General features: G+C 40.3%; 1 long non-coding RNA gene across 18 annotated transcripts in view; it reads right to left on the bottom strand.

The window, feature by feature from the left end:
- LOC111254702 (uncharacterized) overlaps positions 1 to 16,622 on the bottom strand; it is a 173,003-nt gene that overhangs the window by 74,974 nt on the left and 81,407 nt on the right. For 9 of the 18 annotated variants that reach the window (XR_015318005.1, XR_015318028.1, XR_015318030.1 and 6 more), the window contains one exon: positions 10,031 to 10,493. The exons of 5 other annotated variants lie outside the window; for them this stretch is intronic. This is a non-coding gene — a long non-coding RNA (uncharacterized LOC111254702). 4 more of the 18 variants (XR_015318035.1, XR_015318031.1, XR_015318033.1 and 1 more) reach the window with 1 other exon arrangement.

Here is a 16,622-nt window from a genome sequence, read left to right as displayed (position 1 = left end):
GCATTCATTAATCTACGTGCTAGGTCATTAAAAAGTAGGTACGTACGCGGCACTACCTACGGGTAGGCGGTACGGCACAGGATGTCCTTCACATCGGCTGCAAAGGCGGCCATTTTCTGGAATTTCGATAGGTAGCCGCGTGGGAGGATACGTGATAGGTTTCGTGGAGTGAGCAATGCTACTTCAGTCTGTTCCAGAACGTGTTGCTCACTGCCTTCATCTGGCGAGGAGCTAGGTCTACCTTATTAATTTGTTTTTTGCAACGGTTTTCACATTACGTTAGCCCAGCCACAAACAGAGCTTTCACCCTACAACTTAGGACCCATTCATACGACGACCCTGTGAACATTGGTCGTTGGAAGAACGGCCTTAGACGCCGCAGGTATAATGGTCAATTGTCAATCAAAGGTCGTTTACCGGGAAAATCAGTAGCTGCATATTACGTAAACCGTTAGACTATCAAACCGATCAACTAATTCTATGATCGGTAAGTGACGAGCTGATCCATAAGGTATGAAAAACTGTTATTTTTTTTTAAATTGCCAAGCGTTTCGATTTGGCAAAAAGTTATTCCTTGTGCGGGTCACGAGCTAGGATATACCTTAAGGCAAAAACCTACACCGAAGATAAGGTACTTGGAAACGTAAGGGTGTGTACAATTAATAGCGCAGAATATATATTTTGTCGCTTCTCTTCTTATTCTACACATTTCGCTAAAATAATTGAACGCTTTTTTTTATCTCCAGTCCTTGAGTAGTTCCTTTTGGAACTCGTTCAACATCGCCTCATCAAACGTAGGTTGGCAGACTAAAGATAATTCGGTTTTGCCTAGAACTGTTCCATTTATACTCAGCTGATTTGAACAGCTCAACACTATGGTTTTAACGTAGAAGAAATTCGAGTTAGTTCCGTCTTTCACGTGTGGATAACTACGTATTAAGAAAACGTTAAACAGCGCCTTTAAGGTTGTGAAAGGCTCTAGCGTGCAACTAAATTCAATGTATTATTTGTAAAACAAGCTTGCTTCGTGCAAGTAAATGTATCCAGTAGGTGTAAAGAATACAAGCATCAGTTTCAGAAAAAGGAACGTACCCGAGCGAAATTGTATGGCCAGAAGGGTGTTTCTTCTGCCCCCCCCCCCCCCCCATAAAAATCGACGAAGTAGTCAAGTATAAGGTGGAATGGTTTACAAATCGGGCGGTTGTCTCCGACCTTTCAATGTTCTCCTAACCACACACAAAAGCTCACCGTAGCTTTGAGGATGATTCGATTATTGCAGCCCGATACAATGGTCACGTCCTCAAGATAAAATGATACCGTTTTCTATGGAGCAAATTATGTCTTGTATATATGCTCTGCAATAATTAAGGACTTGATTATTCGACGGTAACCGGTTTAAATGAAAAAGCTAGCGAGACTTGAGCTTAGCAAAAATAGCTTTGGCACATCTGACCGCTTACTAAGGATATTACTCGATAGTGATCACAGTTTAAAAACAACTCTACTGGTGTTAACTTTTTTCTTACCTTTCCTAAAACGATTTACAATCCATCAAGTCAAATTGTAAGTTCGAGAATCCAACGTGTTAACATCATTTAGACGGCGACAAAAGTTTGTCTTACACATGTAGATGGCCAAATCTCTTCGAGAACGGGATTAATAGTCTTTTATGGAACCTGAACAATATCCTTTGTACAGCCATAAGCGTACTTAAATATATATGAGTTATAGTACTTTTATATTACAATAAGCAATTTGCTTTCAAGCAGCCGCTCAAAATGTTGGTTTGTTAAATTTGTTGAATTTTCTGCTGAATAAACCCTATGCCTACCCTAGGTTCGCACCCCTCCTAGAAAGCCCATACGGTCAGCGTATCAGCAACACAAGGCTCAGCGGCGTCTCCCCCATTAACGTCCCATCAGGACATTTTATTTATTGCGATAAATCTATGCGTACGTTCATTTTATCATAGCAGATAGTTCAAAACGAAGACAGACGGAGTATATTAAATCTTACTACTGTTTTTTTAATTTACGATGCGAATGTCACTCCTATATCCTATCCCTTCGTACGCCTATATCTAGCGATTCATGTAAATGTGGTATCATATTTAATTAATTACACACACACACATGTGCTTCTTGTAACAATAGCAATTATTAGAGTAATATTAATCGAATAAATTATTATGTTTATGATAGAATAAAAGTCAGATACATGGGTTGCTCTCGTCACTCCTAATGCCATTAAACCACACGATATATTAGATGTATTTCTATAGTAATTTACGATTCTCTAGTAAACAAAAAAACTAGGGGCTTTAATGAAGCGTACGCATCTAGACATTTAGTAGTTTTAGAATGATCAGACATCGTTTCAATGGTCACGGGGGATCCAAACGCTGTGTCCGAACGAAGCAAATTCTAGGAACTGCGTTAAAGTCTTATGTTCGTCATCAAATGGTGACTTACTATGAGAATAGATCTACTTAACAGAAATTGAAACAATGATCAGAAATCAAACAATGGAGCTTATCTCTTCAGATCGACTTACAGTTGATACAACTTTGAAAAAGTTCTATAAAAAGTAAGACTTTTTTTTTTTTACTTTAGCTGAAATTCTCGTTATATTAGTAAGTCGCTTGGATTAATACGCCTGCTAGGCATGACCAATGTAACAGGCCAAGCTTCGAAACTATGTCAAATAAAACGTTTATCAGAAACATAATAATTTTTGCATAAATAATAAATGCATCCCAAACAGTGAGCGGCATTACGGTGGTTTTGCGTTGTTCATCGTGAGAACCGTTGTCTATAAGTTCGGTGTTTAAGAACGGTTTCTAGATAGCCCATAAAGTGTTATCCTTGATGTTTATAAGGGATCCTGCAACATCATTGCACGTTTATTCAAGCCAAGGCTATTTCAGTCTAGGCCAAAACATGATTGTTATTATGATAAATGTTATTATCAACATTAATTTACTAAACTAGATGGTGGAGTTGAGTCATTTTGATGAATAGCAAGGAAACAGTGCTTGAACGGAACAAGCTTGTATTGTAAGGCTCCATGATAGGCTCGAATATATATATTTATTGTCAACGGTGTAGGCCAAAGTGCATGGAAATTGGCCTGGGCTGGGTATTTGCATCGGCGAAGCTGCCTAAAGATGACAAAGGAGAGATAAAACGAATGCATGTTTTTTACAGTTTTTAATATTCATTCGCACATTTCTTGTAGCGTTTCCTCTTTTGTGACAGTGGCACATATATAATCCGATACGATGTGCCCGCCCTTGCCGAATAGCCGATAAAGAGCAGTCATATAGTAGTTATACATTTGTCCGCACCGGTTATTGTACTAATCATGTCACTACAGTTAGGGATACATATTTTTTTCAAGGTAAAGCGAAAAGGACCCTAACCTGATACTGTTAAGGTTCTGCGTAAGCCAATCGTTTTACGCATCCTATATTTCATGTACGAAGGTAATTTGCGTGGCCAACCAGTTTGGACACAATTTACGAAAACATACCCGCCTAGATCACAATATGTGGAACCGGTTTTTTTGACGTCCACAGAGAATCGGTAAACGAGAATCTTATGTATAACTTTGGAATCACGCTTCCAACCAAGTGTAACCTTTTACGTAAAAGTGCGTTATTTAATTATTTTTCTGTGAAAAAAAAAAGCTTCAATCAAAAATCTACTAGGCGGTGAATAAAAAACGTAGCTATATATAGTTTTTATAATCAAATGTATACAGTAGATGTATTGCAAATATCTATGTGGGTAAGTATCGATGATAATATTCTCCATTATTGGGTACTAGCCTGCTTAAGCCCTCTCCATGCCCACACTGATTGTCTCCTTCACAAAAACGTTAAACCTTGTATAAAATACATGCTAAATTTACGTTAGTGTACCGACGATCTTAGTTAAGCATACGTGTAACCGCATCTTCTGTTCGAAAGCCCAGCGGCAACTACCAGTCAGTCCATTCTCTCTGGAGACACTTATCGTTCCAAGTTTTTCGCGTTTCCAACTTTTTTCCCAAAAAGTCGCTAGTTTATCCGACTAGGCGACGTTCTATAAACAGCAACGGTATGCTGATGAAGTACGGATTCCTCTATCCTTTCTGTTATACTCCCATTGTGTCATTGCTTTGTATCGACAAGAAACGAGCATTGAATATTTCTCTGTCGTCTTTCTTGACTTTAGAGACAGGCGATGCTGAACCCGATCGGTCACCCACAGTTATTACTAGCACCCATCAATTGATAGCGTGGACCCTGGAAAGTAAGCAAGGCCTTTTTTCAAGAGCGATGCTACTTTCGTCACCAGGCTCGAACAACAAGAACGAGGTCCTACTCGGACGACCTTTTCTTAGCTCCTGTCCCAACGACGGCTCGTACCCCTTAAATCGCTAGACTGGTAAACACTCATTGTAGCTATCTTTTTTTTTGTTGCTATCGTTGTTTTCGCCGCAAAATGAAAGGCTGTCGAGAGCAGATGCCGCTAGCCTGAAACCGAATCCCGTCAGCGCAGTCAGGCAGTGGGCCATTTCCACACTTCTGCCATCATAGCCGCCTCCTTCTCCGTCAACTAATTCACGTCCTGGCCAGCACGGCGATGTTATACCACTTTCCCTAATTGAACAGAGCACCGCTAACGGGAAAGTGTGAGTGTTCTATCTCTCTTTCCCCCGATCTCTTTTCTGCTCTTTCTCACACTGGAGAATGAAAAGCGGCGGTAGCGTAATCTGTGCGTACATTTAGCGCCTAAGTTCAAATTGATCGACGTCTTCACTCTTCTCATCAGCAACTCGCTTCGTTCGCACAAATCCTAAACGAATGGGCCAGGCAACCCGGTCTCCTTAGTGGAATGAATGTTCATCAATACGTTACGCTACTGCTACGCGATGTACGTGCTGCCGGAGCTCTGGCATTATATGGACCTGTGCATATGAGGGCGATCGTGGGCACACGTTACGATGATGACTTGATACCAATGTCGGCGAATTAACGGAAAGTTTGTAGGAAAAATTGTTTGATTTCGCCGAAAATATATCGTCGAATAAATGCTAGAATAAATAATTAAAAAAAAACTTTCATACGTGAACCGACTTGAAACAGTCGATAAGTCATCTGTATGTACGAACGTGTGTGATAGCTGAATATTTTAGAATATACGATTCGTAGTAGTATTACCCATATATATATATATATATATATATGGGTAATACTACTACGAATCGTCTAAAACAAAAAGAAGCCGCGTAGTTGGATTATATGGAGTATTGCGTAATGCTTCAAAAGCGGATTAGATACAATAGGCGTTATACTTGAGAATACAGAACTTTTGGAAGTTCTAACCAAAAACATATCGATTTTACTTAATGCAACACAGTCGTGAACGTTAAAAATAATAGTAATAAAACGTAGTTCAGAAGTCAGAAGTGGCACATCTGCTTGCAAATAGGTCTTAGTGACTTTCGGCTTCGAGTAATAACGTGGCCGCTAATTGTTCTAGCAGGCGGTGGAGTTGGAACCCCGTTAACAAATCATCAAACGTGGGCGGCCCATACTTGTAGGATACAATTACTGCGGACGATAACAAAGACCCCTCTTACCTAATATTACTCGCGTGATTTGTTATTATTTTGTTAATCCGCGCATTACTCAGTCATGCGGTTAGTACGAGACCTTCTCGTCGCCACCAGCTCGTCTCGGGTTAATGGCAAAAGGTGCATGAATCCTCTAAGGACATGTCGAGTCGTTACGTCAAGTCATGTTGGGTTGAAAATAGTAATGTAAAGGACCTGTATTTTTGAATGTAAGTTACAGCCTTGATTATTTCGTTTGTCCAGATAACGTGCGTATTGGGACTTGCAAATCTAAAAGAACCTAAAATGGCTACACGTATAGCACGCCTGCGTCGATCATGCTCTGGCGCGTTGACGTTTAATGGGTAAATTTCTGTAGTTAGTTTGCTATGCGAAAGAATGTCTTTCGGTGTTTTCTAAAAGAGATCGATTCGATTCATCTAGGGCTTTCCCAACAGATGTGTGAGGCAGACCAATATAATTATATAGGTAACTTATGTATCTATGGCTCCCATGAATGTTTAGTATCAACAGTCAGCACTGAGGTTCGAGCTATGTTTGTTACGGCAGGGCACTTAGAGAAATGTGTACTGACCACCCAGTACACCCTGCGTCGGCAAAGTATACATTGTATGCTTGAACTTCTTTAATTATTATTGGCAGTGTTTGCAGACCTAGTTAATTGGGTTCCTTCAGAGTAGCTTATCAGATCACTAACTAACTAACGCTGATAGACAAACGTCTTTAGGAGACAAATAACAAAGGACAACACTAGCGGGGCGTACAAGTATTTTTTGGAATCATACTCAGACTAATTTAAAGTATCTATTTTCATAGCCTAAATGCAAACGTGACTCGTAAAACATGCTTTATCTACGATATGACAATTACCCCCTACAGAAACAAATATTCGGTGTCATGATTGTCTCTTTTGGCTGCCACAGAAAGCGGCTTCGACGGAACGGCCGCACACATAAGCACGCATCTCAACGTTGAGCATGATGTTTGCTATTGCCTCGTGATTACGAAACCCCGTAAAATCAGTCAATCGTAATCGTTTAATTACTTCGAGAATTGACGGTGCAACTCCTGCCCTTTCCGTTACAATGGATGCATTTTCTTAGTTAGGCACGAAAAAGCTGTTTCGGAAAAGTTTAAACGTCAACTACAGTATATTCTACCATAGCGGGAACCCATCTAAAACAATAAACATATCCTGTGACGCCGGAAACGGTGTCCGACGATTTCCGGTCATAGAAACATCGTCTATTATCTCTCTTCATATTCACGGACAAGCACATAGAGCTCGCATTTAATCACCACCCTATTGTGACGCCACTGACATGTGGTGTATGGGTTTCAGTCAAAGCGATATTTGGGTAGAAATTGCCAGTTCACTAACTATTCCAAACCTAACTCTTCACTGCGCCACAAGTATCCTGCATGGGTCTCCAAATAAACGAAGGAATATGTCAAATCAGATTTGTTGAATCATATACGGAAATGTAATTTTGTCAAGAGACATTATAGGCGTCTTCCTTTGTGGCTGTGAAAAGAGCGCGGCTGGTACGGAACAAGGCGAGGCAAACTAAACGCGGCGTTACCAACGTTGATTATGAACCAGCTTAAAGTAGCTGACCGAATCACACAGAAACTCGTATTGAGAAAGCGGGACCATGGAGGACCGGTAAAAATAAGGGTCATGGGATTGCTGCCAGTTGAAATTTCAAAATGTCATGGAATAATTCAAAATAAACAAAAAAAAACTCGTTCAATTACATGACGTGGTGTTTATATGCGGCAACAGCGTCCAGCTAAAATACGTATATGTTTGTGCTAAGTAAACACTTTAGTGTGGAAGTGTCACACGGCCTTGCGTGGACTTATTTTCATGCACGGAACTTTCAATTTTGCTACGCTTCAAAATTCTGCAAGTACCTTCAAAGGAAACATACCAGTTGGCCACTGTTCTTAACGGATCGCAAAAATAACTAAGCTTCGGATCTTGTATTTTTATAGCGGACAAATAACGAACACTTCGGGAAACTCGATTCAATTACCCGAATAACAACAACTGAAGTTAGAAAAAACGCGTTTATGAAAGTGCACCAGACAAAATTTACAATTCGAAAAGTCCTGCTAAGAGATTAAGTCGAACAACAAGGACACCGATTGATAAAGAAGAAACCAGTAATACGAAATAAACTAGAACGTATAACGTCTAGCTCTTACGTGATCAAAATATTTAACATAAATCAAACAGCAGTAAAGATTCTTCCGGATACGTCTGAAAATATGGGAATTTTAACATTCTAGCCCCCCCTCTGTTTTGCATAACCTTCGAAGGCTAAAATCAATTTTATTTGACGAAGTCACTGTTCAGAAACATTGAATCGGGCTTTTTCGTTTCTTCCAACGAAAATACCTGTCAAAAGGGCTTCTCCAGCAGGGTAGCCATTCGAGTTATCATCGATAATCTGAAGATGCATGTCGTCGGTAGTAATGCGGTGATCAGAGTATTCCCTGACATCGGTAAAGACTTCAATTATCTGGAGAATGTTATTCTTATCTAATTATTATCGCGCAGGAGATTTTTCGACAACTCCCTAGTTCTATAGCCAACATACTCACGCAAATCAGTATCACGAGGGTCCTGTCTGCTTCAAGGCAGCCTCTTAAAAGCATCGACCGAAGTATTGCATCTTGGCCCCATTATATTTATCTTCTACGTTCATTTTCTTCCACTTATGGGAAGTCAAAAATCCTGCATATTGACCGGGGTCTTCGCTAATGACACAACAACACTAATTGAAGTTAGAGGACACACTGTCACCGATGATTCAGCTGTGATTGGCTCCTTTACTTTTATTATTCTCGACGTCCACCGCTCCTTAAGAGTCTCATTTAATATTTTCGAAGCAGCAACAGTGTTTCATTCCAGTTAATGATAAACATTTACTTCGTTTATACGATAGGCTCTCTTGGTAACCCCATATTCATCGCTCCTTTTTCAAATGTCTCCGTATCATCTTCGGTTCCTCCCACCTAAAATGCCCTGGGTTGTCTTCAAAAATGCTGCTTTTAATTTACAAATCCCTATTTGTTCTCTTAATTTCTATCAGCTGGTCATGCGGGCAGGAGCTGTATTTGTCAACTAAAGCAATTGCGAGTTTTACAAAACTATGCTCTACGTTCTATTTCCGTGATCCTCTATGCCTCCTTCCACTTTATACACTAGTCAATACCTTTCAACTCCATAAACTATACTTTTGCCCCAACTAAAACTCAATTTTAATTAGCGTGTCCTACCCTTTTTTTCATTGTACAATTATTGTTGTATTTCATTGTACCCCCACTGCTGCTGTTACGATATATCTATTTTTAATTAATTTCTCTATATATTTGGCCGTTTAACCCTTGCGACTTCACTTGTTATCAAGAACCACTTTATACAAGGTATGTTAGGGACGGATGAAGTTGATATGCCTGTCGTATTAATGTCTTAAATAAACTATGTCTGAATTATATTGAAATATGAAATGTGTTTCTGCTAGGGTTTAAAATAGTTTTTCGTTACCTTGGACAAATATAACCCTAAACTTGTTCAAGAAAGATATGGAAACATGGAAAGTTTCGGGACGTGTTCTAAATATAAATCAGTTTGTTGCGTAAAAACAAGACGGTGATGTTGGGGATCACGGCAGCTATAGCATGGACCGACCTTTGTGTTGAGGGCCTAACACATGAGAGCTACAGCGTATGTGCTCGACGTAATGCGGGTACATAAACCAATAGCGCCATGGGTCCAGCGTCGTGAAAATAGTGGGCTCATAAGATGAATACGAGCTACGAAAGCAAGAAGAGAGTAGATAGGAGAAAGGATTTTACTCATTGCACAGCAATGAGTAAAATCCTTTCTAAACGTTATACGCGCAAGCGTGAAGGTATCCACGAACGGCCTGAGCGTACGAGAAGCTCTAAGCTACCGTATGTTGGTCATCGAAAATTAAAAGAAAAATATTGGGTCGTATATGAAACTTACCCCATAGTATAAACGTATTACGATTTTTCTGCTGCAGACTCTATTACAGACTTGAGACACTACAAGATTGCATTTTCCTTCGCATGTTCTAATAGCGATGGGAGAATAAGTCTGAAATTAACCCGAGAGCAAAATTCTAGAAATTTCTTGTAATTAGTGCTATAAAGTCTGTCTAAAATGGTAGCGGATGTTGATACTGTTACTGTAGATTTTCACATGAACATGACATCTCACAGACACTGCAACGTTTGTTTTTTCAGGCCAAGAAGTACAAAAAAGCTTGAACATATGCTTGCTTCATAAATTATAATTTATCTCATATCAGACAAATTACTCGAGCCCACTATCAATACATGTCTAGTTTATGTAATAAAAAAGAGTCATATGTATCGGGATGATCTAAAAAAGTTCCCATTTATTTTAATCAGACTCGTTTGATATGCCCACACTCATACAACGTAGCAAAGCTTCTCGACAAATAGGACTTTGACAAAAGGCTAGCAATAGAGACGTTGACGAAGTCTTATTGGAAAACTATCGTCGTCGCTCGTATCGTAACTATAGACGGCTGTTTGCATGTGATTGTTGACTGGATCGGGTCGAGCTATGTTCGGCTATAAGAATGAGTAGAACGTAAAGCAGTGCAGTGGGTCGGTGATCACCCGCCTGGTGTTTTAGATATTGTGAGACGGCAATACAATTTAATTAAGATGGCCTAACGTCGAAAGGGCGGACAGCATCGTATCAATCCATCATGTAGAAGCCTTTTTGAGCCGCGTTTCAGCTACCGCTTCGCCTCGACCTCGGATGATCACCTCGATAACCAATGATTGAACAGCATCGCAGTGTCCTGATCAAACGAAAACGAATATTGATGCATAAAGACAATCAAAGAACACTGGAGAACCCAAATAGAGCACTCTAGATCTAAACCTCCCTCAACTACGGTGCGACTATAAAGCTTTGTGCTAAACCTAGAGAAAAGGCCACACTTAAGGGTTAGGAATAACAATGAGAAGTAACCAATATGTACTTACTGTTTCCAAGAAACAATTGTACATGTTTGATAGGTAAATAAGTTTGCTGCTGTCTTTCGTTTTATATGTACACATGTGTTTAGCTCGTATATTTTTTAAAACATGCTAAACTGATACGATTGAGTATTTAACTAGTTTCTACAGGCACATACAAATAGAAACCAAACTATACCATCTAGCAAATCACAGTCTTAACTACGCAAGCTATAAACTTGGACTAAAAAAGGAATATTGGTGGCCAATGGGTATGTACAAAAATCTTTAGATTACATAGCGTCACAAGCAAACTCTTAGCATAGTAGGGTATCTCATTCAGTATAACTGAATGGGTTTGGAAATGGCCACTCTGGGAGAAGTTGCAACAGTTGCAATAGCAAACAAAAGTAGTGTTAAAAGGCGGTAGGGAACGAACTGTTAAACACAGCAAGGCTGTACATTAGTGTCAAAAGAACCGTTAGAAAATATGTGTTAGGTTTAAGGATTTAGTGAGAGGGTCGATAGTACAGTCTCTTATATAGCTGGCTTTATAGCCTTTAGAATTTTTTGCAGTTAGAAATGGATACTCAATAGTGCCTTCAAAAGATAATAGGAAAAAAACAATGTCCGCTCTCAAAGTGTTAAAAAATTAATTCAGATCAGAATATGGCGGCCATATTCAGCGTGGTATGACGACCAGTGGCAAATGTGAGTTGTCACTTTTAGATCAATAATGTTCAATAAGGGGCAGCCAATGGTTGAACGATTAGATACATAGTTTCATATTATTATTCTTCGTGACGCCAACAAAGATGCATTCAGTCTAATTTAAGCTGTGCAATAAACTCAAACTCAGGGAGAAACAGACGGCAGTCATATTCCCACTCCAGAGTTGAGCACTACCAAAACTTCTCTAATTGTTTCTCCTAATCAGAATGGGCTTCCTTTGCGTGGAGTTTCCTTAAATCTGCATACAGATTCCCCATATGCTCAGGGACATAACCATCAGTATTGTAAGCCTATAACGACTTTATGCTCGTTACCAGGCTTGCATAGATTACTTACGGTGATGGTATTAAAAGTTTTATAGCTCTAACAAACATTTCCGTGACTTCGCGTACGTAAATACAGTCGACGTCCCGTTGGACCTATGCATAATATAACCTAATTTAAATGAACCATTTTCGCCTTTTCAGGTTCACTCTGACGTGAGATCCACAAACACTTATTTCACAGCCATATTATAATGAAGAATTCGTGGTTGCATAAAGCTTGATAGATGACCCCTGGACAGATTTGTCAGTACGAGCCTGAGGTTCTATTCAACCACTTCTCGCTTAGAAAAATCGCTCTGTCTTATAATTGTAAGTGGCATCGCCGCTATTAACCCGGTGCTCATCATCTCCGTCAAAGAGTCAAACTGTCCTTAGAGGTTTTGATCTCTGATCGAATTTTAGAACCGTAGTCTGGCACTTATTATTCGAAGTTACCTAGTCCTAGGTATATATAGGACAGCACGCAAGCGAATGATGCATAAACTCTTAATCACGCAAACCAGCTTCTATCATTTGCAATGGTCTAGAATTATGACGTCAGGCGAGTTTGGCTCTACAAATATATATATATCTCTATTGCGAAGGACCAAATATGCTTACACCATACACTGCGCAAATAGGTTTAGACGAAAAAAATCAAGAGGTGGATGAACTGTACAAGTCTCATAGGCAGTTTCTATATTATTACACAATCCGATAACACTGTAAATCTTAAGAAAAGTACTTGTTCCTTTACGATTTTGTAGCGCTCTGAAAATACAAAAAAAAATCTTGAAACTAGCATTTGTCGCAAATTACTGTTATCCCCAAAATCGATAGAATAATGCACCGATACACCTAACATGAAAGTTCCCTTCACTTTTCAAACTTTGCCATTTTAAAGATAAAGACCAAATCGTCATAAGCTCCCCCCGGAAAGCAACAACATAGGCCAATAAAAAAGTAGGTATTATTAACAATTATGCATATGCGCATATAATTTGCACGTGCTCACAAGCGACCACCGCAAAAATAAGCTTTCTATTTTTCTGCTGTTCAAAAATAAGGAGTTTTGTGAAAATGAAGAATAATACTTTGTCTACGAACAGAGTCTGCCTTCTGCTCGCTCCTAAACAAGTGACTAGCACGCAAGTATCTAGGGTAGTCAAAAGGAAATTAGGGGTAAAAGTACGTCGCAGTCTTTTCAGATGCGTTATCAGGACGGGCGAGGGAAGAACTGCTAGCTGGATGCGGAACGAGCTGCCGAAGTAACAAGAGCAGAAATCTCGCCGATTTAGTTGGTCAAGTGGAAGGACACACACATGGATACAAGTTTAGCTTAAGCAACCTTAGCGAAGATTGGTTGCTAGGCGGCATCGTAGACGCGGGTGGCATCGACTGCGGGCTACACTGGAAAAGCTTACCAGAGAGCGGCTTGCTGGGCAAGCGATTAGCCCCAGCTGTTATTTTTCGATTAGGCATTTGGGTATGCGAAGGTCATCCGGGAAAAGCTGTACTGAGCCTAAAGGCGGCACCACTCAACCCATGGTACAGCAAAACAACTGCCGAAACAGAGGAATATTAACTAGTAAATGGTTAGTAGTAACGAAGGGAGAGTTCTATAGCAGTAGTAAGCGTACCTAGATGGTAAAACTTAAGTAATCTACTCGAAGGGGTGTCTCCTTGCTTTACTTTCTGTACCAAGTCCATTTTCATCAATCAGGATAAAACTAGTGTTTCCACGTCTCGCAGACGTGAGTTATTTAGAGAGGTAAATAAGTACATACTAATAACCAGTTTACAAACGACCTGTGTACCACTGTAGCGCGCCCATTTAGCCTACGTTCTAAGATCAAATTATCTATCAAGGTATATGACTTCTTGCCTTTCTTTAAGTGTTATAGATAAATAACAGAAGATAGGTTGCAGATCCCTTCCGTATTTTATTTTGTCACTCTGCCCTGCGAACACATACCACCTTCATTGCATCGATCTCTTGCATGTGAGAATTGTGATAATGCGGATACAGTCGCCCTCTCACATCCATGCTATAACGTTCCCGTTTTTTACATTTCACATTTAAAGTCTACTATCAGGGGCATCGAGTGCTGCATAGATCGACCAGCCTTACCTATATCTGAGGCCTAGGGCGAAGTGGATAGGACTCTGCTTAGTCTTGCTTTGCGCTGCGATGCTGTTTTTTTTCTATAGCGCCTGCCAATCTTAACTTCACTTTGCCACTGTCGGCTGTCGAGAAATGAGACACTCTGCGATGGGTGGGCATGTCCAAAATAGCAGAGAAATACGTCGCCTACCCTTCCATTTAGTCGTCTAGCATCGTTCCGCGTTCGCAGAGCAGAGCAGAGCAGAGTAACGCTAGGGAAAGACAAGCGGGCTGATGCGCACAGGGCCGAAAAATGGAAAAAAAACATAGGACATGCGCAGCAATGAAGCGCCAATGCAGAGTCGAAACTATATAGAAAGAAGAAGACGAGCATTTGAAGTTGCGGCCTACAATGGTAACACAATGAGGAAAAAGGAAGCTAGGGAAAAAAGACAGGAGCACACAACGGGACCGTCGCGTCCTTTGTCCCAGTTCACAAACCACGCTTTTTGTCTACCAAACCGACCGCTAGTGGCGCTGCCCTAGCGCATGTGAAAAGTCTTCGTTGTTCTCCGATGCGCCGTCGTTGCCGTAGCCACAGTGTAACGAACGGTGGAGAATGGCATTTTCGAGCTCCGTCGATGGACCTACCGAGCCTGTTCTCCTACAGGAGCTTCGCCTAGACGGTGCAGTAGAGACTTATCTAGGAATACTGGTAACAGTAGTAGTAGTAGTAGTAGTATGCGCAAATATGCATGTGTTGTCGTTGTTGTATTTGGCCTCGAAACTCCGTACACGAAGCTTCCTTCACTCCTGTGAAGCACCTTGGAAGTGGACCAATAATGAGATGTGGAACGGTTGAAAGGCAAATACGGATAGAATTTGAGTACTACGATTTTATGGAACTTCTATTTTGTAAACATGTTGATATAAATATATTATGAACGGCTAAGCTTCCAGTTCAGAGATACCTTGCGGCTGAACTGTCTCAACTTTCATAGCGAATCGCACATAAGTGCCGCGTAATTTATGTAGAAAAAAAAAAGTTATTATTGTATGAAAAGTTCAATATTGAAATACACAAAGTGCAAATCATGTGTACGGGCATCAGTTTTCCGACGTTAAAAATACCTAACTGGGAAAAAATTCCATATGTGCCAGTGAGAAATGGAACGGGATTCAGAGATGGCGTCCATCGTTTTTCATAAGATGTGGCTATATTCTCTAGCTGCGATCGCAATACTTAAGTTTTACGAAGTGTTTTATTATTTTTAAATTCTAATATATAATATAGCTGCATTCAAAGATATTAATATGAGTCTGATCTAACATACTAGTACGTATTTATTCAAGTTGGCCTACATTCTGTATTTATGTTCGGCTATTTATAGTGCATAAATTCGATCCAAATATATTTATGGCAATGAGCTATCGAATTTATAATGATCTAGCACTCAACAAACAAGTAATACAATGGGAGTAAGATATTTAGACAAAACCTCGTGGCCTATGTATCAGCCTACCGCTGCATTGGAGAGATCATGTACCAGCGGCAACGAGACAGACGAGCGAGGGCCACATGCGAAAGCCATAGAGTACTATATGCCTTTCGGTAGGAATCAATAATGTAATACACATATTTGTGTTGTAACATAGCACTCAGACCTTATAATATTAGCTCATGTTTAGGCCAGTGATAAAATAAATGATTCCCAAGATCGCTTTATTTCAAAACTCCGAGGGTTAATAGAAGAAACACTGTCATTAGTACTATATCCTGGTAATATTGTATTCTTCAATAACTGTAAGGTACCAAAGGTGATTTTCGTATCAAGCGATTTCAGGTAATACATGCTATCCATGATTGAAGCCACTCTATTTCAATCGGGGAATGATCTGCAATCTAGTCTCCATTATGAGACTTGCGACGGTCCAGGCACCGACTTCCCTTATCAGGCTTTACCGGGAGGAATTTAGCTTCGTTCCTGGCTTGTGGCTAGATCCTAGGGCACTTTCCTTTCGCTCCCACTCGCCCCTTTCGCAAAATCGACCTAGGCAAAGTCTTCTAGCAACTTTTCAATTTCTAACTTAGATTTTGCGCACTTGTAGAAACTGGATCAACCTGTCGGCAAGTCAAAAAAACATATTCCGTTTAGCACCACTAAGGCACAATTGGTTCGGTGACGGTCTCAGTTATGTTCGGTGGCTCTAAACCCGTCACAAGGTATGTGTTCTCATTCCCAAACACTGTGTCGTCGTTGACGTTAGCGGCGCCATTTTGAATGAATCTCGAAATTTAATTAAATTCATCGAAAATAGTGAGCAAACGATGTGTGTGACAGGGGAAAAATGACGGGATTGCGAGGGGGATTCAGAGTAGAAATACAGGGAGGAGGTTAGAACGAGACAAGAAGCTGCAGAAGAGAATAGAACGTAAGATGGACGTGGAAGTCGAAGGGGCATTAGGGAGCTTTGGAGTAGGTACAGCGCGCAAGCAAACAGCGAATAATGAGATATTAGAATGTTGGCCGTACAACTGCTGCCCGTCAACGCTGCCGACGCATTGATGACGACGACGAGGAGGATAAGTATAGGCGAATGAGAAGCCCCTTTTCTTTTTCGAAGAACTAAACGAAAAGAGAAAGACTGGAACTTTGGAAAAATGGAAAGCCAAGCTAAATTTTTCCAAAATGTTCTCTCTTAGAAGCATCACAAATAGTCCGACTTTTTTTCTCCCGTTTCACCATACTTTTTGCGTTCTATTCGAAATGGACGACCTTAGAAGGGTTAGAGGAAAAGGCTTCAGGACAAAAATGTAGTGGAAACCG

The sequence above is a fragment of the Varroa destructor genome, unplaced genomic scaffold (assembly GCF_002443255.2).
Source record: "Varroa destructor unplaced genomic scaffold, Vdes_3.0 BEIS01000007.1, whole genome shotgun sequence".
Taxonomy (NCBI): domain Eukaryota; kingdom Metazoa; phylum Arthropoda; class Arachnida; order Mesostigmata; family Varroidae; genus Varroa; species Varroa destructor.
Note: the sequence above shows the minus strand (reverse complement) of the source record. Positions and strands in the feature narration are given on the sequence as shown.